Genomic DNA, 25,059 nt, shown 5'->3' on the forward strand with positions numbered 1-25,059 from the left:
TAATATGTACTTGAAAGCTTGTTTCTTTCTTCTTAAAAAAAAAATTAACATGTCAAGGTAGTGTCTAGGAATTCATTTAGGAATTTGTTGAGATGATAACCCCTTAAATAAGCTTGGATTAACAATTTCACCAACATGCAAATGGCTTATATGTAGATGCAATTCTCTTGCTTCTTTAAAGTAAGATATAATGATGTTCTCTTTTTTCTCATTATGACTTAATTGCACATTTAAATGTCTTTAAGTATTGTCACGTGCCAATGTATGGAAATAGCATAAAGGAAACAAGACTTTGCAGTTTGAATTTATTCCAACATAGCTTGGGATTGAAGCGAGCCAATGAAGAGTTCATGACAAATATATGTGTATGGGTTAGATTGGGGAGGGGGAGGGTGAAGGTTGTTAAAGATTGAGTTATGAGCCAAACCAAGCACAACACTATGCCACTTGTCAACATGTTGTTGCATTAAGACACCATGTAATAGTGGACACAAAACTGAAAGGGAAATAGCTTGAAAATACTAATTTTACCATTATATTTTGCTTCCATTTTGATGTGAGTGAATCCAATAAAGTATGCATTTCAAAACATATGGACATTTTCCATCCACATGAAAAGTAAATATTTAAATACAAAATAATGTCATTCTTGAATTATTGTTATATTCTCTTTGGTATCAATGCTCCATTGAAATTTACAAAGCAACAAAAAGCTATGTGATGAGTAACATCTCCCACACGATCAAAATAAGCTCAAACTACAAGTTTTCATTTCTATAATGAATGAAAAGAAGAGAGAAGGGGCAATTTTTTTTCGTAAGTATACAAATTGATAAAAAAATACTTCGCACAATGTGGCCATGTAATGTGCTAAAGCTCTATCTAGATATGATGAACCGTTTCTATCTGTCACAAGGAACTATCTAAAAAAATGATCATAAAAAGTGTTGGTGACAATACATGCCCCCCTCTAGTTGGTTACATACATAGTATGCAAGGAATTGAAAGAGAGAAAGATGATAAATGATGGTAAAATGGTAAAAGTAATAAGGTATGCATCTAAGCATGTAAAATTGTATCATTCACTAGAGATGAGCATCAAGACATAATGAATGTAATTGAATGAAAAGATAAATATGATATAAGTGTGAAGACACAAGAATTGTTGCCCACAATATAAGACAATGTGATAAAATGAGGATGGCCATAAAGGCAAGATAAAGATCATATAGGTATTAATGCATTGCATGAGATAAGTTTGTGTGACAAAGGTATCAAATGATTGATCATAAGATAGAGCATGATAGATATCATAAGTCATAATAACATAAGCATAAAAGTATAGAAATGGTAAGATCATAAGTATACAATGATAAACATGAAACTATAAGTAGGTAGACATTATAGAGCTATCATAATTAAACATATATTATAATAAAGCTAGGGACAATGGTCGTGGCACATAGTAGATACTATAAGTGTGTAGTACAATTGACATAGACCATGAAAATATATGCAAAGAAGGAACAAGTGAACATCTAAAGTGGAAACATGGAACATAAACAATGATATAATTTACATCAAGCATGTATAGAAGTAAACAAAGAAACATAAACAAGTTTGAAAAATCAAAACATGATAAATGAAGTCAAAGAACAAAACATAAACACGATATATAAAAGTGAAAGGTAGAAAAAGAAATAGGTTGATGCTATTATAAACTATGTAAGTAATAAAACAACTATACTTCTATCTTTTTCAATGTTGAATAAAAAAAATAAAAAAACTTTAAGATTTCAAACAAATAAGGCCTATTTTGATCTATATCAATTAAAAGAAACAGTAAGGAATTGGATAATACATCATCAAATTAGAAATACTTGTCAGAAAGGAAACTCAAAACGACCACCTTAGTTGGTCCCTTGTTGAGTATATGTCATTTTTATACACAAAAGAACTATGAGAAAGGGATGAATGCAATGTGCATAAAGAGGTGTAAACACAAACCCTAAGGGTAGATCTAGGATTAAGATGTGTAATTGTGATGTAAGAGAGGGAATACAAATGGTAATCACAAAGGACAAGCAAAAGGGTAGAATATTTCAAAGATGATAGGGGATTCAAGGACAACGATTTTCACATTTAGAGAGTTTGACCTATGGATTATGGATGAAGAAAATAGAAGGAATAGATCATGAATATAAAATTTAGAAGAAATACTATAAGGATAACACAAATCAAGGGCTCAAGGGAGACTCCATAGCTTTGAATATTCAATGTTAACTTTGTCACCTTCTTACCTTGACAATGTACCTACAAATTTAAAATTTTAGAAGGGGAGAGAGGAAATTAATATGGAGTTTGACAAGAACCTATAGATTATGGATGGAGAAAACAAGAAGAATTATGGAATAAAAATATGAAAGAAATATAACAAGGATAATTCATGGCTCAAGAACTCAAGGGAGACTAAATCTATTACCTCCTTGGCTTGATAATGCACCTACAATTTTTTGTTTTTGATTTGGAAGTGGAGAGAGGAAATTAAGTTTTCAATTGATAAATTATTTCTTAATAAGTAAAAAGTGGTTTTAAATGTGAATCTAAACTAAAATTTAGGGTTTATGATAAAAAAACATAGTTGTGATTAAATCAATTGATTAGGAAAGTTTGGTGAAGAGGTTTTCCTAGGACAATGGCCCTAAGAGGGTACATGTCCTATCATGTGTGCTAGGGAGTATGGACACCCCTTTAGGACATGAAGTTCTTTCTTCCTAAAGATGGTGTAGGATGGTTTATAGAGTTTTGAGACCTTGTATTATTAGTCCATGACCACCAAGGAGGCTTGAAATAGCTATAAAATGAGCCTAATACACAGACTAGGAAAATGAACACAAAAAATATATAATGTGGAGTTGCAAAGTATGTAATTTATCCTATTTCATTTTGCCCCCACCTTTTTGGGTTGATGACATTAACTAGAAGACACATGCTATAATAAAAGTATAATATATTTATCATTGCATAATGTAAGGATATACAAAAAAGGATACAAGTATTCAATTTTTTATCATTTGTTATTTCATACACATGTACATGTTCTTATAATGCACCACCTTAAGGCAATGTAGTCACCATATTGATACAAGAATGTATATCATTAAATGTATACACAAATATTTTCATGTTTAGTTTATCTAAGTCATATATATATATGATCACACAATTCCCATGTTTAGCATGCCTATTGTGGCAACAATAATGGAGAAATAGGATGATGGTTCTTAGGGGATCACATGATGAGAGATGGATGGATGGGTGTGATTGGTCTATGTAGAAAATGCTACCTTATCGATGGTTCAAATACATCATAGCCATTGAGATGCAATAAAGAGGGTAAGACCAATGCTTATGATGATAAGAATATGATGGTTGTGGTAATCACCTAATTACATGTGGTTGAAATCCAAATTAAGCCAAACTAGGCCTAAGTAAAACAATAAAAAGAGGCCATGTCACCCCCCAAAATAGTAAAAATGGTGATCTTAAAAGCTATATGGTAGCCACTAAAATTGATCAAGAGGATAAGCTAGGCCCAAATAATGTTGATATCGATATTGTTATTGTCATGATGTAAATAACATATTGGATATAAGCACCCCTCTACCACAAATTTATTAGTGAAGAAATATAGATAGCAAAGTTAAGGTAGATGATAAGGGGATACAATATAATGTGCTAAGGTATATATGATGATAGGATATAGTAGAAGAAACAAGATTTTTTTTTAGGTGATGTTCCCCTTGGTTCAATGCGTGATATATATGAGTTTCAAGAGTTATAAAGGGTAATTGAGTGATGAATAGGATACTATTTTGAAATATAGTTACATTAGGAGAAAGGAAAATGTCAGTAAAGTAATGCCCCAAATCCTAGAGAATAATGATATGATCCCAATGAGAGAGTAATTATGATGAAAATAGAAGGGAAAAGTGTTGACAGATATAAGCGAAGGTAAAAGTTGATGATGAACAATGAGATAAAGGCATATTGGTGTTAAATGGTCTTAGAGAGTGATAAATGTATAGAGAAAATGAGGAACTAGATGTAATGTGTCTAAATAAATATTATATAGAGAATACATGAGATAGTAACAGAGACATCTTCAAGTGAAAATGATATAATAAATATAGATGGTATGAAAAAAAAGTATTGAAAGGTTAATAATTGCATATATATATATCTTAAATTCATCTATTTAGAAAATGTCAAGAAGAGTTGTTTTATTTACTTTAGAACCATTTTATTTAGTATATGAGCACACAAATTTTTGTCTATATTTAAGTTATTTTATTTTAGCTTAGTTTATAATTATTTATTAGCTGATAGGCTATTTTTGTTGGGAAATTGGTGTCTCAACCTTGCATTTACATGAGGTTACTACTTATAGTAAGTTTTCATTTGGGAATGAAATGGCGTGAAATTCTCTTCGAAGCTTCTAGTTGCCTAGATAACATTCTGGTAAAGTTACGTTGCAAGATCACAACTAGTTTTGAAGATATTAAAGTTTCTGTTTTGGAGGGGTGCAATGAAAGGTTTAAATTTGATTTTGAGGTCTTTAGAGGCCCCAAAATGACCTAAATAGTTGGCGTAAGCAGCGTAGCTCTTATGAGGCAATAAAGCCTTTTGCAAGATTTTTGGCACTTCAAACAACTCATCAATAGGACACACGGTTCTCAAGTTATGGCCTTCAGAAGTTTGTACTCCTGAAATAGAAAATATAAAATACATCGGACACATAAATGAGCTGTAAAAGAGAGGAACACGTGTTGATGTGTGTTTTAACACGTCACAGGGCATCTAGAAGGGCGATAAGGTCGGCTACACCTTATTGGGTGGTTTTAGCCCATGGTTTTGTAATACTGTTTGACAGTTTCTTGTATTGTATCTCCTATATATGAGGTGCGTGAGATAGAGGTTGTGTGTAAGAGTCTTATGGTGATCGAGTTACCACTGAGTCTCTGATTAGTGGTACTCCTGCGAAGAGCTTGCTCTATAAGTATATTATAATCTGTTGTTGCTTGTTGAATAATATATTGAGCCGCTTTTGGAGTGTGGGGTTTTTCTCCTGAAAGGGTTTTCCCCACATAAATCACTATGTTGTTGTGTTGTGGTATGCATGATAATTTGATTATTTTTGTTAAGTTTCTATAACTGCTATAACGATCTATAAAAGTTTTTGCATTATCCTCCTCTCAAGGTTAGTGTAGGAAGTTTTTCTACTACTTAACTTCCTTACAAGTGGTATCAGAGTCTGATCACCTTTGGTTTTAGTTGTGGGTTGTTAGGTTTTTTGAACTAATCCAGATTTGAGTGGGACCTTGTGCAGAACACACTTTTTGATCTTGTTGCAGGAATTTTCAAATGACAAGTTCGTCAGGGATAATAGAGGTGGAGAAATTTAATGGTAGTAATTTAGAGATGTGGAAGTTGAAGATGTAAGATCTATAGATCCTACTGCGACTTCTCAGTATGATGTTATGGACCGAAAAGATGGGTCTAATCAGATTATGCTTGACAGATTCTATTTTGATCGATGTCCACGAAGAGAACACCGCAAAGAAGTTATGGACTAAGCTTGGTGAGATGTATCAAGCCAAATCTTTATTAAATCAAAATTTCTTGAGGAAGAAATTATATTCCTTGAAGATGGAAGAAGGTGGACGAATTGCAGACCACCTAGAAGCATTTAATATGTTGGTGGCTCAATTGGTATATGTTGGTGTTAAAATGGACAAAGAGGAGAAATGCCTGATCTTGCTTTGTTCTCTGCTTGGTTCGTGGGATTCTCTTGTTATGGCTATCGGTAGTACTTCTGTTGTTTTCAAGTCTGAAGATGTGGTGAGTGCCCTATTTGGTGAAGAGATGTGAAGGAAGGTATCCATCAGTTTGAAGGAAACCCTAACTATTCATGGAAAACCTAAAGAAAAAGGCAAGAAGAATGAGAAGCCCAATAAGTCCAAATCCAAAGGGAGATCCAAATCTCCTGGAAAGTCCAAAGTTATATGCTGGAATTGTGGTAAACCAAGTCACATTCGTAAGGACTGCAAATAAGAAAAGAAGTAAAAAAGAAGAAGTTCGATTCTGATTATGAGTTCGAGAAGGAAGATGGTGATGCATTCATTGAAGCTTTGGCTACTCATGCAGGTAGTGACGCATGGTTAATTGACTCAGATGCATCTTTTCATATGACTTCCAATAAAGATTGGTTTTTTGAATATGAAGAATTTAATGGAGGCAAGGTGTACTTGGGTGATGATTCACATTTAGACATTGTTGGTCGAGGTAAAGTTAGGATTAGGTTTCCTAATGGTAGAATAAAAAAGATTAGCGGTGTGTTGCATATCCCTGGATTAAAAGGAAATTTATTATTTGTGAGAAAACTGATAGATGTGGGTGTGCAAGTATTCTTTTCTGATATAGGATGTATGATGATTAAGGGTGCTATGGTGAATGCTAGAGGTGAAAGGTTCAATACTTTGTATAAGCTAGAGGCATACACTATTGAGTGTAATAGCACTTCTATAAAATGTAAATTTGTGGATACTCCGTCAGAAGATTTGAGGGTTTCACCTTCAGCGGATGGACATGGCTTTTGGGTACCTAAGGGTGCTCTTTCTTCTGAAGCAAAGTTACCTGCATGGAAGACTATGTTATGCACCAAAGACTTGGCCACATTAGAGAAAAGGGTCTAAGGACCTTGAAAAATAAAAACCTTGTTGAAGGTTTGAATGATTGTAATCTTGACTTTGATTTCTATGAGCATTGCATTTATGGAAAACATAACCACGTTCATTTTTACTCGAGTTCTCATAAATCTTGTGGCATTTTGGATCTTATTCATTTTGATGTGTTTGGTCCTATAGATATTCCTTCGATTGGAAAATCCACATATTATGTTTCATTTATTGATGATTTTAGTAGGACATTGGTATATTTTCTAAAGAGTAAATCTGAAGTTTTCAGTCGTGTTAAAGAATTTAAAGCAATGGTTGAGTTTCAAAATGGAAAGAAAATTAAATGTTTGAGAACTAATAATGGCGGTGAATTTTGCGGTAAAGACTGTGGTGTTAACAGACATAAGACAACTCCGTATTATCCACAACAAAATGGAGTTGCAGAAAGAATGAACATGACATTGATGGAGAAGGCTAGGAGTATGCTGAGTGCTAATGGATCTAGAACAATTTTTTTAGGTTGAAGCTATTTCAATTGCTTGCTACCTGATTAATAGGTCTCCTACATCAACTCTCATTGATAAAACACCTATGGAAGCATGTTCAGGTCACAAGACTTCATTGAGATATCTTAGAGTTTTTGGTTGTGAGGCATATGCACATGTGCCAAAGGAGAAGCAAACAAAGTTGGAGAACAAGGCTATGGAATGTATCTTCATCGATTACAATTATGGTGTGAAAGGATACAAGCTTTGGGACCTCGTTGCACAAAAGGTAATTCATAGTAGAAGTGTTATTTTTAGAGAAATTAAGTATCCTTTTGTTACATTGCAACCAAAATAAACTAAACAGAAAGATGTGATTCAATTCCTTTCTACACTTGAAAGAGTTGAATTGAGACCACTTGATAGGTAAGAAGTTGAGGAGATCTCATCTAGATCTGAATCTTTAGAAGAGGAGGAAGAACCTCCAACTTAGCTTGTTCGAAGGTCTACAAGACATAGACAACCACCTGAAAGGTATTCACCTGATGATTGGAGATGTATTTTTTCTTTGAATACAAATATGGATGAACCTAGATCTGTAGAAGAGGTATTAGGTATGAATGATGCGGAATCCTAGAAGGTTGCTATGGAAGAAGAAATGACAACTTTGAAAAAGAATAATACATGGGATCTTGTACCTTTGCCTGAAGGACAAAATCCCGTTGGTTGTAAATGGGTGTTTAAGCAAAAGTATGGTTCAGATGGAAACATTGAGAATTATAAAGCAAGGTTGGTTGCAAAAGGCTACTCTTAGGTTGAGGGTGTTGATTATGGTGAGATATTTTCTTCTCTTGCAAAAATGACATCCATTAGATTTTTGCTTTTTATCGTTGCTACTTATGATTTAGAGGTTGAGAAAATAGATGTGAAAAATTCTTTCCTTCATGGTGATTTGGAGGAGGATATTTATATGAAACAACCAGAGCACTATGTGGTGAAAGGTAAAAGTAATTTGGTCTACAAATTAAAGAAATATTTGTATGGCCTCAAATAGAGTCCTAGGATGTGGTACCAGAAATTTGATACATATGTGTTGAGTTTGGGATTTGATCGTTCTAAATCAGGTCACTATCTTTATTATAAATTTGATGGTGATCATTTCCTGTACATTGCATTGTATGTTGATGACATGTTATTCATTGGTAAAGGGAAAGGTATGATTTCAGAACTAAAGTCTCAACTCGCTGCTAAATTTGAAATGAAAGATCTTGGTGCTACAAAGCACATTCTTGGGATGGAAATTAGAAGAGATAGAGTGAATAGAACGCTATGGCTAGGCCATAGTAAGTATGTGAATTCAGTTTTGTAGAGGTTCAACATGCAAGATTGTAGACCATTATGTGTTCCTTTTGCAGTTGGAACGAAATTATCTGCTTCGGATTGTCCTACATCCCCATCAAAGATGGAAGACATAAGTAGAGTGCCTTACCAGAGTGTTGAAAATTTTATGTATATTATGGTCAGTACTAGACTAGACATTGCTCAAGAAGTGGGAGTTCTTTCCAGATATATGTCTAATCCTTGTAGAGTTCATTAGGATGCAGTCAAAAGAGTCTTCAAATATTTGAAGGGTACCTTAGAGTATTTTTTGGGTTATCATGGTAATTTGGTTGGTGACATGACTTCCCTTGATATTCATGGTTATGTGGATTCAAACTGGGTAGGTGATATTGATAGTAGAAGATCCACCAATGCTTATGTGTTTACTTTATTTGGTGGTGCAATTAGTTGGATGAGTAAGCGACAAGCTGAGGTTGCTTGGTCCACTACTAAAGAAGAGTATATGGAAGATAATCATGCTTGTAAAGAAGCCATTTGGCTTAAGAGACTATGTTTAGATATTGGAATAAAATAAGGTACAATGACAATTTATTGCGACAGTTAGAGTGCGATTTGCCTAGCTAAGAACCCGACAATTCATTCCCAGACCAAACATATTGATGTTCAATATCATTTTGTCAGAGATATGGTTGAAGATGGCAGGGTGAAGCTGGTTAAGGTATAAAATTTGATGAATGTGCAGATGATTTAACTAAGGCTGTGAGCACAAAGAAGTTCAGATAGTGTTTGGAGTCTATGGGCCTTATGGCTCCTAGCAATTGATTTATTGTGTTGATACTCCCTTTGCTCTTGCAAGGTGTTCGACAAGTGGGAGAATGTTGGGAAAAGGTGTCTCAAACTTGCATTTATATGAGGTTACTATTTATAGTAAGTTTTCATTTGAGCAAAAAATGGTGCGAAATTCTCTCCAAAGTTTCTCGTTGACTAGATATGCATTCCGATAAAGTTACGTCGCAAGATCACAACTAGTTTTGAAGATATTAAAGTTTTCATTTTGGAGGGGTGCAATGAAAGGTTTAAATTTAATTTTGAGGACTTTAGAGGCCCTGAAATTCCTTGAATAGTGGGCATAAGTATCATAGCTCTTATGAGGCAATAGAGCACTTTGCGAGATTTCTGACACTTCAAATGATTCATCAATAGGACACACGATTATCAAGTTATGGCCTCCAAAAGTTTGTACTCTTGAAATAGGAAATATAAAATACATCAGACACATAAAGGAGTTGTAAAAGGGAGGGACATGTGTTGATGTGTGTTATAACATGCCATAGGGCATCCAGAAGGGAGATAAGGTCAGCTACACCTTATTGGGTGGTTTTAGCCCATGGTTTTGTAATACCGTTTGACAGTTTCTTATATTGTATCTCCTATATATGAGGTGCGTGAGATAGAGGTTGTGTGTAAGAGTCTTATGATGATTGAGTTACCTCTGAGTCTCTGATTAGTGGTACTCTTGCAAAGAGCTTGCTTTGCAAGTATATTCTAAGCTATTATTGATTGTTGAATAATATATTTAGTTGCTTTTGGAGTGTGGGGTTTTTCTCCCAAAAGGGTTTTCCCCACGTAAATCACTGTGTTGCTGTGTTGTGGTATGCATGATATTTTGATTATTTCCGTTAAGTTTCTATAACTGCTATAATGATTTGTAATTTTTTTTGTATTATCCTCCTCTCAAGGTTAGTGTAGGAAGTTGTTCCGCTACTTAACTTCCTTACAATTCTTCTTCAGAATGCCATCAAAAATGTCAAGTCTCACGCTGGCTTATTTTTTGCTTTTGTCAGAAAAGATGGATGAAAAGATTGTTCTTGACCTAATGAGCAGTACTAATGGAAGCGTACATAGTACCACCATACTAGTTGACTCATTTTTCTATGGATTAAAAATAAAATAAATAAATCATTTTCTGAAAGTTCTGACATTTCATAAAATTTGACTTCATACTCGCTAGATTTTTTTCCTCTTTTCGCACAAGAGGTGCAGATAGTCGTTAAACTGGTTCTTCCCAACAAGCTTGCAAAGTATGTAGTCTAAGTGGGAACCAAGGTCATTACCAAATTTACCTCCGGTTGATATATCACACGTCTGCATTTAGTTATTTAATGACATCTAGATAGTAATGTAATTCTATTTCTATTTTCAGCTATATCGTTTTCATCAATTGAAAATGAGTGGAGGGTTTTTTTAGTTTGTAGCATTTTTTATAGGTTTTATTATAGAAATCATTTTGGATAGTATGGTACATTTTGCTTCACACACGATGTTTGCTATGTGATATTTGAAACATTAATCATGTAGTCATGACATGATTTTATTGTTCTGGTTTTTAGGGTTTACCGTGTATTAAATTGAAAATGCATTTGCCTTATGTGTGTATCCCTAACTTATAATCTTTTCCTGAAAGCAAGTGAATCCATTCAATTATTATATGCTTCTTAGAGCCTCAACTGTTTCTACTACCACTGTTGTTGTTGATTCCCTGAAACAACATGATGGTCTTCACAAAAAAATTGTGGGAGAAAAGCTTAATGTAAGCCTGACAACAAAAAATGAAATAGGGTAGATCTGTAGTGCATCATTATGCTTCTAATGTCAAAGTTATGGCTACTCAAATCAGCAACAACTTGTTGAATGGAGTAATATTTAAGCCATTTACGAAGGTGCAGAGTCAGATTACTCAAATCTTGTAGTCATAATCAGACTTACCAGGTAGAGGTTTTCAGATCCTTGTGAAGCCGATCTCAATGAACAAATGAAGTAATGTCCCGATTAGGGTTTTTCATTTTCAATTTCTTGCGGATGTAAACAAAATCATACGTAGTAAAATCTAGTGCAATAATGATAATGGACTATGGAAGTCTAATCTATCTTATTGCTTTAGCTATTGAGTTTAGCAACCCGAATTAAATCTATTCCTTTTGAGCTAAATGATTTATTGCAATGTAATTACATTATGGTAGATGGTAATTGTATCGACTTGAATTTCATCCTCAGAATGCTACCTGCAACAGGTTAGTTTCACAAAATACAAATGGAAATGCTACAAGAAATCCAAACTCAACCAATGAAACTACATGAAATACATATGAAATAAAAACATTAATATTACCTTCATGGTTTATGTCTCATTGTGTCCTAACTCCACTGTTCCTGGTTGCAGATGATGTGCTCTCAGACAATGCACTGATAGCTTCCAAGATGACATATGAAAAATGGACTGATAACTGATAGTTAACAAATGCTATGATATGAAATACTACATGATTATGCTAAAAATATTATGCTAAAATGCTAATTGCTTCAAGATTAAAACTCAGAGATGCATACATTTTACAATTGATTTGCTTGAAAATACACTTGAAGTCTCTTGAAGTCTAACTCTCTCTCAACTGGAGCTCTTGATTTTATAGACCTTGAGAGGATGAGATGATGTGGCTTAGGTCAATGGTCATGATCAGATCTGCATATTTGGATGGTTGTGAGCAAAGGTGAAGGTTGAGAGAAAGGGGGAAGGAGAAGACAAGTGTCACTCATTTCACCTTGACTGGGTTGCTGACTGAGAGAATCTAGGGATGGTTGGAGAAGATTTAGGCATGATAGGACAAGTGGACTCAATTCCTTCCTAAGATGTAGGGAGTGTTAGAGATAATATAGGAGATGGTTATGAAATATGTGTACGTACACAATATTCATTGAATTTGGAGGTTGGAGATAAATGATGAATTAATATTTAAGAAATATTAATTTCCTTAGCCACATGTTTGATGAGTTGGCAAAGGGAAGATGAAGTGGAGATGGAGGGTGAGTTGGAAAGGAAAGATTAAATAATTTCAAAAATTATTTAATATTTGAGACTATAGGATAGGAGGATAACCATTAAATATCAGATATTTAATTGATTGGAGGAAATAATTAAATATTAGATATTTAATTAACTCGGTTAAAAGATTAATTAAATATTAGATATTTAATTAATTAGAAGAATATGATAGATGAATTAATTAATAAAATATTAATTAATAGAAAGACATGAAAATGAATTAAATAAATTAATCTTTTCAAATTAACTATTTAATAGAAGAATAATTATTAAATAAATATAAAATATGTATTTAATTTCTCATAGCCATTTTTATGTGTATACATTTTGCCCCTCTTTGAAATGATGTCGAGAAAACATTGTTTCAAAGATTAAATCAAGTCTCGATAATGCGCCTGATGAAGATTGAAAATTCTGATTGTGTGCCACCTCAGGAGATTGATCGTGAAATTGTTGAAAACTTTGGTTTGAACGATTGATCTCATGATAATTGATAAAAATTTTGTCAATTAAATTAATTTGTAAAAAAACAAATTAAATTGCCCCATTGAATAACATTAATTACTCTTCAAATAGTAAATATAAAATTAACCAAGGCTAATTTTAATTTCATTGTTATCCTTGTCAGCTTGTGAAGAAAATATTCTTGGTGAGGTGGTGAAATGGTGATTCCTGTGGAGAACCATCGTTTTGAGCATGTTCGACGATATCAACGACCTTCTGAGTATGGGTATCCGGTATGTATTTTATCCCAAGCTTTGTTTTCAACTTGTCATGCAACTTTTCATGTTTTTAGGCGCGTTTTTGATTTTTTTAATTTTTTTTTAAATTTTTTCGGTATTAGGTTAGCGCATTTGCATTTTTATTTAGCACATATGCAATTAGGTTTAGTGCATATGCATAGAGTAGCGCTTATGATCATTTTGTTAGCGCTTATGTTAAGTATGATATCGCATATGCATAGGATAACACTTCTACTTTGTTTGTTTGAACTTTTGCAGCTAAAGTTAGCACTTTTGCTTTGTTTTGCACATATGTTCTTAGGGTTAATGCTTTTGCTCAAAATTGATGTTTTTGATAAGTGAAAAAGCTAAAAATCACTTTGATGATTAGATTTATCGTGTTTGATGCACATGTATGATGAATAGGGATTTGATTGATTGATTTGATTGGTTGATTGATTGATTAGCTCTAAGAAATCGATTTAGTTTCTAATGCAAGTGCTTAGCAGAGTTTTGATTGAACTCAGTGATTGATAGAAAATCATGATTGATAGGTTTTAAAATGATTTGATAGTTTAATTTGCTTCAATTTGATTTGATAGATAGATAGCGTAAGTGTGCTTGAGTTTGATTTGATAGATTTGTGATCGCTTTGATGTGATAGATAGATAGTTGATGATTGATTGAATTCTCTTGGAAAATAGGAGAAACTTGATGTTCTCCAGTGTCGAGAGAAATTACCGACAGTATGTCATTTAGTGCCAGAGCTGACATAGGCTGAGGTTAGACATATAGATTCCTGTGGTTTATGCCATTTGTTGTATATGCTTGAGATTACGCATAATAGAGGATTGTTGACGGTGTTAGCCGAGAGATGGCATAGTGAGCATAACACTTTCCACTTGCCCATTGGTGAGATTAGTGTGACGCTCGAGGATGTGTATAGGATTCTGCACATCCCAGTGATTGGCGAGTTAGTGCAGTATGATTTTCAGGATCGTATTGGGATAGAGGCTTGCAGAGCCGTGTTTGCTTATGATAACATCGCTAGAGGAGAGATCTGATGGGAGGATATGGTGATGTATTATGAGACTCTTCCTGTGATTCTTGCTGGTTTGATTGGAGGATTTATTTGTCTTGATAGGCGATTGTGAGGTTTTGCTGTTGGATGGGGTGAGATTCTCTTGAGTATGATGCAACATTGTACTCGATATGCTTAGGGTGTTTGCATGCTTGCACATTATATCATGATCTTCATGAGGTGGTATATGATGAGAGTGCTAATTTGTCTACAGGATGCACATTATTACAGATCTGGTGCTGTGAGCACATTGCTATTACTTAGCCTATCCATCATAGAGTGCGTGGAGAGAGACAACCATATGTGTATTTTTATCCAGATATCCTTACTCAACATAAGCTGGGTAAGATGGAGTATTGGTGTTGGGTGCTTGATTCATTGGATAGAATTACTTGGAGACCATATGTTGATTGTGAGCCATGGATGGATGATGCACAAACATTACCATTTGTCATGTAGAGTAGATATCTCATTGGTCAGACTCCTTACTTTGTTGAGCGATAGTTGATTAGTTGCATTCTTAGACAGTTTGGTATCATTCAGCCTATGCCTACTGGTGTGATGATATATGCTCAGTGGTATAGAGATAAACAAGATTGGGGACCTTCTTTATCATTTGAGATTGCTTGCATAGAGTTTCTGGCTACTCCGAGAGTGGCTTATGATATGAGATTGCACATTCTTGATCCTGGGGTTATTGTAGATTATGCTTAGCATATACTAGCTCATCCATTTCCTCGTATTACCAATCTAACAGATGCTCCTCCCAACTCAAGAGATGAGGATGATGATTTAGATGATCTAGGTGTGAGGAGACGTAGATGGAGACGAGAGCTCAGAGCTTCTCAGGAGGCTGGGGGAGGTGGAGATGAGGGTGGTGATGGAGGTGGTGGTGGTAGGAGACCTGGATGGAGGGGAGGTTGATTGAGAGTCCATGGAGGACCGTTTGGACCAGTTGGCAGGATTGGGAAACCACGTCCTATGGGTGGGAGGGATGTTGGACGGATTGGGAGGGAGCATGGTAGGGTAGGTATGAGATCACTGAGAGGGTTGCCATTGACAGGAGGAGGCAGGGTGAATGGACTGGATGGGGGTTGCGAGAGAGGCATTGATTTTGGTCAGATTCAGCCAAACCCTAGGGTTATTGTAGCTCATGGTGGAGATGATGAGGTCCAGAGGATCATGCTCCCCTTATTAGATGACGAATTGTGAGAGCTACTTGGACAGAGATTTCAGTAGTTAGACAGAGAGGGGGTGAGGAGAGGATTGGGGTTCATGCACCACAACAGGATTTGCTAGAGCAGGATGCACCAGAGCATGATATGCTAAAGTAGGATGCACAAGAGCATGATGTGCTAGAGCAGGAGACCATTGATAGTCTAAGAGCATAGATTGATCAGCTTCGAGCACAGGTGCAGACTCTTATGATAGAGAGGGATAGAGCTGTTAGGAGACATAAGGATACTCAGGGCCTTCTTGATCATATTCAGCAGGTTGGATTAGGTACTCTCTCGGCTGACATTGTTAGAGCATTAGTTCGGGCAAGGAAGGAGACTTCCCATTGGTGACGATGATATGAGGAGGTAGTTGGAGAGAGCCAGAGAGCAAGTAGTTATCATACCACAGTGTTGATGGATACTAGCAGTGGTGGGGTCATGGGACCTCCTCAGAGGAGTGGTGATCATGGGAGACATGCATTTGGAGGATCTTCTCGCCCACAACCACAGAGATGGACATAGTCAGGTGGTAGTGGTACAAGACATCCATGATTTGATTTGGAGGCACTTGTATTGTTTATTTGATATGATTGTATACTTGGACTTTATTGTTTTATGATGATCTATATGCAAACATGGATTCTATATGATGATGATCTATATGCTTTGATTAGATGGATGCATGATTAGATGGATGATGTTTCGATCTTTATGCATGTTACTCTATTTGATGATGATGCTTTATATGATGATGAAATGATAAATGCTTTTGTTGATTTTCAATTTTGATGATCTTGGATGCAAATGAAAATGATTACTAACTTAAATGATATGTAAATGATGCAAATGCAATGATATATATGGAAATGCAAATGAATGATTGATTTGCTTTTGATTTATGATGATGTAAATGCAAATGATCTACATGAAATGTTTTTGAGTTTTTGTGTAATGCTTATAATGATTATGAATCTAAGTGCAAAGATGCAATTAAATGATCATTAATGGAATGATAATGCAAATAATAATGATGATACACTACATGATGAATGAAATGCACTTAATTAAATGCAAATTAATGAAATGGATGATGATTAAAATGTTTCTTAAAATGAATACACCTATAATGATTAAATGCAAATTGTTTTTGTTTGTCCAAGTATACTCAATCTTTATTTATGACCATTGATCTGTTAATGAAATGATATGCTTATAATGCAACTGACCATGAATGCTTATAATGCAGACGAATAATGAGCTAATCCAAAATCATCTATCTAAAAATTGTACTGCCATTCTTCATATGCTATCTTGTAACAATGCTTGATTTCATCATTGAGCTTTAAAATGTTGTAAGAAAATACAAGCAACTTGACATAATGATTCAAGATGACCTAAGTATTTCTTACATGAATTTTGATATAGCAAGTTAATACAAGAAACTTGATATAATGGATCAAGTTAATTTGAGTATTGCTTGCAAAACAAACAAGGGTTATCTCCTTTCTTGCATGACTTAGAACGTTCTCCTTGATCTTTTACCGATCATATCCTGAGACAAGTTCATATCGTAGTAAGAGATAAATCACAAACAACAATCAAAGAAAAATAATCATACCCCATCATAGCTTCTCTAGTCATGGACATCCTTGAGTTGCATAGAGTACATGATTAACAATAAAATCAAGATATAAACACTGAATCTTGCATGTCATTCACATGTTCTTATGGTCATTAACTGATATAATCATCTTGATGAATGATCTTTGATAATCCTTTATTACTTGTTGATTGATTCTTCGGTTTCTAAGTTTCATGATTCAGTTTGTTGATGAAATGCCTTGATTGATTTGTTGCTTTATTGCTCGTTATCTATTTCAAAACCCTAGGTGTTTTTGGTTTTTCTAAGCTTTTTGAATGTTTTGGATTTTCAAAGATTCAAAAGATCACCTTAGCAAAAGGAATTAGGATTTTGCACCCAACGGAAACAAAAATTTATTATGGATGTATGAATTGATCAAGATCCAAACCATGGAGGGATACAAATGCAGATATGATTGGTTTTGAAAAAATCTAGGATACTGACTATGACAAGTATGTCAAAGATTTATAATTGTTGGTAAGCTGCATATTTTCAGCTAAATGGTTCAGAGCAATGGATGCAAATGATAGAATGGATAAGCTAAGGTAGATGGAAGTGATAGATGCGATAGGATGGAGTGGATAGGTGCGCAAAGCGATCTCATAGATGGAGGAACTCACTTTTTAGATAGTGCCTGTTTACTAGGTTTTCACCATCTAAATTTATTGCATTTTTTCCATATTTTGTATATATATATATATATATATTTTAGGGATTTTTTGCTTTTCGGATGTTTCCTAATTTTTTCAGGACTTTATATGCTTTTTATTGATTTTTTTCAGGACTTATATCTCAAGCATAGAATTTCTTGAGATGGATAGAATTGATAGGTTCATCAAACCAATCACCTTCAGGGGTAGATAACTTGTATGCTCCCGATCCATATGCTGCTACTATGACAAAAGGTCCTAGCCAATTTGGTTCAAATTTTCCCTTCTTTTCTCGATCTTGCTGATTTCTTGGAATCTCCCTTAGAACTATATCTCCAATCTAAAAAACTGCTCGGCTTGAATCTATGGTTATAGCTTCTTGCCATTCTTTGTTGATATACTTTCAAATGATATGTTGCATTTTGGCAACGTTCCTGAATTAGTTCTAGTTCCTGGAGTTGAGAGACTCGTTGTTCTTCTTCTGGTATAAGACCTTGCAAGGATACTCATAGAGAATGTATCTCTACTTCGATAGGTAATATGGCCTCTGATCCATAGACCAAACAATATGAAGTTGTCCCTGTTGGAGTGCAGATGCTAGTTCGGTATGCCCAAAGAGCAGGATTTAGTTGAATGTGCTAGTCTTTTCCAGCTTCATTGACTGTTTTCTTTAAGATTTTTAAGATAGTTTTGTTTGATGCCTCAACTTGACCATTTCCCTGTGGATAATATGGAGTAGAAAACCTATGTTGACTATGAAGTTGTTCACATAGCTCCTTCACATCTTGTTTTTTGAATGGTCTTCCATTATCAATGATAATGGTCATAGGAACTCCATAGCGACAGATTATATAATTCAAAATAAATGATGATATTTGTTTTCTTGTCACTGTTGTTAAAGGCACTACTTCAATCCATTTAGTAAAATATTCAGTAGCTATCAAAATAAACTTATGTCCATTAGAAGATGAGGGATTTATCTTTCCTACCAAATCAAGGCCCCATTGTGAAAATGGCCATGATCCTGTCATAGGATATAACTCTTGTGTTGGCGCATGAATGAGATTCCCATGGATTTGACATTGTTTGCATTTTCTAGCATATGTGAATGAATCTCTCTCCATAGTAGGCCAAAAGTAACCCATACAAAGAAGTTTCTTAGCCAATGTTAAACCACTTGAGTGTGTGCCACAAATACCTGCATGAACTTCATCAAGAACTTTCTCAGATTCTTCTTGTTCAAGACATCTTAATAAAGTACTATCTAGACCACACCTATATAGGATATCAGAAATTATAGTATAGCGAGAGGACTGGCAAATAAAATTCCTTCTCTGATTGTGAGATAAATCAAGAGGAAGGATATGTTCTTTTAAATACTGATAAGTTTGACCATATGAGGATTGACTGGGTCTTGATATATGGCAAATTTGATAGGTATGCTAGGATTGAATGGTAGGGGTTAAGATATCTTCCATGAGAAATTCATAACATTGTTGATTCTCCTTATTTTGCAAGAGAGATGCTATTGTAGCCATTGCATCTGCTACTTTATTCTCATTTCTTGGAATCTAGGTGAATGATATTTATTTAAAGTGTCCTTTAAATTCCTCTACCAGCTGTTTGTATGGCATAAGCTTATCATCCTTTATTTGATATTCATCATTTATTTGATTGATGATAAGTTGTGAATCACCATAGACATGTAGTTCTTTGACATTCCATTCAATGGCCATTTTAATCCCAATAGCCAATGCTTCATACTCTGTAGTATTATTAGTGCATGGAAAACATAGTCTATATGATTTGGGAATTGTGTGTCCTTGAGGTGTGATAAAAAAGATTCCTGCGCTTGATCCATATTGTGTATAAGAGCCATCAAAGTACAATTCCCAAAAGTTTTTACTTATTGTTAAGATATCTACATCAGGAAATTTGATGTGCAAAGGCATGTTATTTTGTAAAGGTGCATTAGCTAATTGATCAGCGATAACTTGTCCCTTGATAGCTTTCCGGTCAACATAATCTATATCAAATTCACTCAGTATCATAACCCATTTGGCTATCTCCCTATCAATGTTGACTTTCTCAACAAATATTTGAGAGGATCTATCTTTGCTATTAATTTCACAGAATGAATCAACATATAATGTCACAACTTCTGAGTTGCAAAGACAACTGCTAGACATGTCTTTTCTATTGAGGAATAATTTAATTCATAGCCAACAAGCGTTCTACTGATATAATAAACTGCTCTTTCTTTTCCTTCATCATCATGTTGAGCTAGGAGGGCTCCTAATGATACATTTGTTGCTGAGATATAGAGCAACAATAGTTTCCCTTTGGTTGGTGATATCAATACTGGAGGACTCATAAGATATTCTTTTATTTGCAAAAAAGCTTCTTCACATTTTGGATCCCATTTGAATGGAAAATTTTTATGTAGAAGATGGGTAAATGGAAGACATCTATATGCTAACTGAGAAACAAATCTCCTGATTGATTGCAATCTTCCTTGTAAAGATCGCAATTGACTTATGTTCCTAGGTGACTCCATTTCCATGATAGCTTTGACTTTTTCAGGATATACTTCAATTCCACGGGCTGATATAATGTACCCAAGGAGCTTTCCAAAGGTTACCCCAAATGCACATTTCTTTGGATTTAATCTCAATTGATATCTTTCCAGCCTGTTAAAAATCTTGGTTAAAATGTTCACATGTTCTTTTCTTGTATGAGATTTTGCAAGTATGTCATCGACATAATCTTTCATAAATGTATGCATCATATCATGGAAAATTATCGTCATAGCCCTTTGATAAGTCGCTCCTGCATTCTTAAGCCCAAATGGCATAACATTCAAGCAATATGGTCCCCATGCACATGTGAAAGCTATCTTTTATTGATCTTCAGGTGCAATTCTTATCTGATTATATCCTGAGAAGCCATCCATTAATGAAAACATCTCATGCCCTGCTGATAAGTCCACTATGATATCAATGTTTGGTAGCAGAAAATCATCTTTTGGACATGCTTTATTCAGATCTCTGAAATCTGTACAAACTCTTATGCTTTTATCTGGTTTTGATACTGGTACAATACTTGAAACCCATTTTGGATAAGCAACAAGTCTTATAAAACCTACTTCTAATAGTTTCTTCAGCTTGGTTTTTACAAGAAGAGCAATGTGTTGAAGCATCTTTCTGAACTTTTGCTTAATTGGTTTTTCTTTTAAATCCACATTAAGATGATGCATGATAAGATCTGGATTAAGTCCTGGCATATCTGCATAGGACCAAGCAAAATTTATTTTCCTTTGCTCAAAGAATTCCATGTATTCTTTCCTCTCTGTTTCTGATAATGAGGCAACATAATGAAGTATTTTAGGATCCTTTGATGTACCAATGTTTACTGCTTCTGTTGGTTCTATCAGGATAGCAGATCTCTCCTAAAAATATACAGGAAGAATGTCAAACTTTCCATCTTTTGGCGCTTCAACGAGGTTTTCACCATCAGATACGTCCTTTGTTTTTGCTTTTGATTGATCTAGTGTTGCCATGAAATGGTTTTCAACAATAGGTCTCTTTCCTTGTTTTATTTCACTTTTGTGACTGGAAAGTTTGGCATTCTCTAGACTATGAGAAACATCACTTGATTTTGCAATGGAAGATATCTTAGGTGGGATGGGTTCAACAACGTTAAGGTACACGACTAAGTCATGATCATTGGAAAAGACATTCAGTTCAAGGTTATCTAAATTATCCCAATCAATCAGTTCAGGATGGAGAAGGGGTAAATCATAATCATTGTCATCATTAGGTGTTTCAACGTTCATGACATAATGATCATAACTTGGCATAGAATAGGTACTATCATAGATTAAATGTTTTTGAGAATTGTCTTTCTCAAGCGTCTCCAAATTAGTTCTAACAAAATCAATATTAGCATTTTGTAGTTCACACTCAAGTGGTTCTTCAACTGACGTTTGTCCCTTAAATGAATGGATTATATCAACACACACATCTTTAATATTGCAAATTCCTTCGTGATTGACCTCATTTGCATTTTGGAGTTGACATACTTGTGTACATGATAAAGAGGATTCTTTTGCTAGATTTTGTTTCCTTTCAAACTCAACTTCTTCTAGACTAATAGTCAATCCAACTTGACTATCTCTTAATTCCTTTATGGTTCTGCCACATTGAGATACATCTTGTTGCTCTTTTGATGATAATATTGTATTTCCAGATGCTTGATCTATCCTTTTTGTACTTCTTGTGGCATTACTTCTTTGTCTTTGTCAGTCCCTTTCCTTTTTGCATATGCCTCTTTTCTCTGAATTCTGAGTTTTTCTTGCCTTCTTTCTAACTCCATCTTTTGTTTTGCAATAGACAAGTCTTCTTTTGTGATAGCTGCTTGGTCTTCATTGTGTTCCTTACTTGATGTAGTAGATAAGACATCTGGACTCTATTCATATTCTTTTGAATCTGTCTCTGAATCCTGGTCTAGTATTACTCCACTATACCATACTAGAATGTCATATGGTGTAAAAAGTTCTCTGATTTCTGCCATCTCTATTTTTACTGCTTTTGGAATATCTTGTTCAGATTTTGCATTTGTTTGTATTTTCAGAACTTGTTGACAAGATTTTTCTTTACCTTGGATGGTAATCTCCTCTTCTTTCTTTTCATGTTCTTCTTGCTTCTTTTGTTTATTGGTTACTATTTCGGCCACTTGATGTAGCTTTTCTTGCCAATTTTCTTCTTTAGAAACTAATTTCTTTTCCCATTTGTGTTGTTGATGATTATGTTGCCTTTGATTGGATTTTAGATATCCAAGCCCGAATTTATCTTCTTTGGATTGCGAGTGTGGACAAATAGATTCTGAAATACCTTGATGTTGCTTACCAATTGGTCCTTTTCCTTCATATCCCATTTTTTGCATGATTTCATAACCTTTGCCATATTGTTTTATGGGAATATTGACTTCTGCTGCTATCGCTATAGTTTTATCTTCATCCTTATATAACCAACCAAGAATGTCTTTGTCTTCATTTTCTTCTTCAAGAGTTCCAGCACTAACAAATGTTTCTTTAAACATATGTTTTGATCTTTCTGATGTCTTTGATTGAATATCTATAGGCTTTCCATATGAATTAGGGGAAAGTGGAAAATTATGCAAATAATATTTTCCCATTCCTTCATCATTTAATTTGAGCTTTTCCTTAAAAGTTTCCCATAACTTTGCTTGAATTTCTTTGGTAGGATATATTGATTCTATGTTATGTGGAACTCTTGTATCCTATGTGGGCTTCAAATTATTGCAATATTGACTCGAATGTGCAATTATAGTGATCTCTTGTCATTCATGAGGAAATTTCACACATTGATGATATGTAGAAGGAATTGCTTGCATTTTGTGAATCCATGGTTGTCTTAGAAGAATGTTGTAAGAGAGGTTCAAATCTAAAACCTGACACAATGTATCCCTTTCCACAGGTCCTATTCATATTGGTAGCATAATAGTTCCTTTAGAAGAATGCTCTACTTCATCATAAGCCTTGATGGTTATTTTCTTTTTCGGGTCCACTGCATTTTCTGAATATCCCAAAGCTTTTATCAAACTTAATGCACAAATGTTTAATCTGACTTCTCCATCTATGAGTACACGTTTGACACGAGTTTTATTAATGGAGACTTTAACATGTAAGGGAGCATTGTGAGGATGTTGTAAGGATGCATCATCATTTTCAGAAAATGATAAGCAATGAGGAGATATAAGGTGTCCTACCATGTTTTGGAACTGATCTATATCCAAATCTTTTGAAACTATTGTTTCTACTAAAGCTTTCTCCAAAATTTCCTTATGCATAAGTGAAACCTTGAGAAGTTCCAGAATTGATATTTGAGCAGGTATTCGTTGTAATTGCTCTACTAAATTGTATTGTTGTGAAGTGGATGTTGGGTCTTTTGCTATACCTGGAAAGGTAACCTTTGCTTTGCTTCTCGTAATAACATTGATTGGCTCTGAAGATGGATTATCTTTAACAATGATTACATTTACCACATCATCATATGTATAAGTGTAATTCACTTTGGCTTTTCCTTTGTCATCTTTTATTTGGGATGGTTCACCTTTGTCATAATTCGGAAGTGGAGTTTTGAAAGCCAGGTGTGATTCATTTGTCTTATGGCTATCCACTATGATGGTTCTATTATCGATTAGATCTTGGATAAGGTGTTTCAATCTTTGACAATCATTTGTTAGGTGTCCTTTATTCCGATGGTAATTGCAAAAATGATTGTCATTCCACCAATTTGGTTTGACTGGTGGTTCATAACTTCTTGCTTCTGGTAAAACACAATTTGTTGGCAAGCAGAGTTTTTAGAGCTGATTCCAAAGGTTCTCCAATATTTGTGAATTTCCTCCGAGGATTGGAGAAAAAGGACTTGGCTTTATTGTTTTCTCGATTATTATTGCTTGGGATTTGACTTGATAGATTAAAAATTGGTTGTTGTTGTTTTGTAGTACTATTATTGTCATTTCCTTCATTGTTGACATTCCTATTCTTTGACCAGAACTTGGGTTTGTCATTGTTGTTTTTATTGTGGTTGTTGTTATTGTTGTAAAGTTTTAGCTCTCCTTTCTTTACCATTATGTTCTCTATTTTTAGACCATTCTCGATCATTTTGGCAAAAGAGGGAGGACATTGCATTCTTAGTCGATAACTCATTTCACTGATAAGATTATCAATGAATATGTCCATTTTTTCTTGATTGGGTACATCTCAGGGATACCTATTAAACATGCGTTTCCATCATTGTAAGAAGATCTTAAAAGATTCACCATTCTTTTGTTTAACATTGCAGAGATCCAACATCGTTATCTCATTCCTTATATTGTAGGAGTATTGTGAAATAAATCTATTCACAAGTTCTTCAAAAGACTTGATTCCAGATGGTAATCTTGAAAACCACTCCATTGATTGTCCATTTAAACTCCTAGGAAAAAGATGCATAAGGTAAGTTTCATCGTGAGAAAATTCCATGCTCATAGTACAAAACTCCCTAATGTGATCCCAAGGATCAGATTTTCCATCGTATTTGTCATATTTAGGAATCTCGCAATGTTGCGGAAATGGTATCATATTCATATTCTTATCGAACAGATATGGGCATATATCTTATAATGAATACTTCTTAGAGCTTGTTCCATTTTGCATGTCTTGTATCTGTTGTTGTAAAGTTTACATTTGTTGAGTAAGGTTTGACAATGGATTATCCACATAGTTTCTCCTTGTTTCT

The 25,059-nt window shown here is 34.4% G+C and overlaps 1 pseudogene; it reads left to right on the forward strand.

Annotated features, from left to right (window-relative positions):
* Positions 1-1,034: 1,034 nt before the first annotated feature.
* The window catches only part of LOC131050152 (ferritin-3, chloroplastic-like), a 67,197-nt pseudogene continuing 43,172 nt past the window's right edge, over positions 1,035-25,059 (forward strand).

This window comes from Cryptomeria japonica, chromosome 3 (assembly GCF_030272615.1).
Source record: "Cryptomeria japonica chromosome 3, Sugi_1.0, whole genome shotgun sequence".
NCBI classification, from domain to species: domain Eukaryota; kingdom Viridiplantae; phylum Streptophyta; class Pinopsida; order Cupressales; family Cupressaceae; genus Cryptomeria; species Cryptomeria japonica.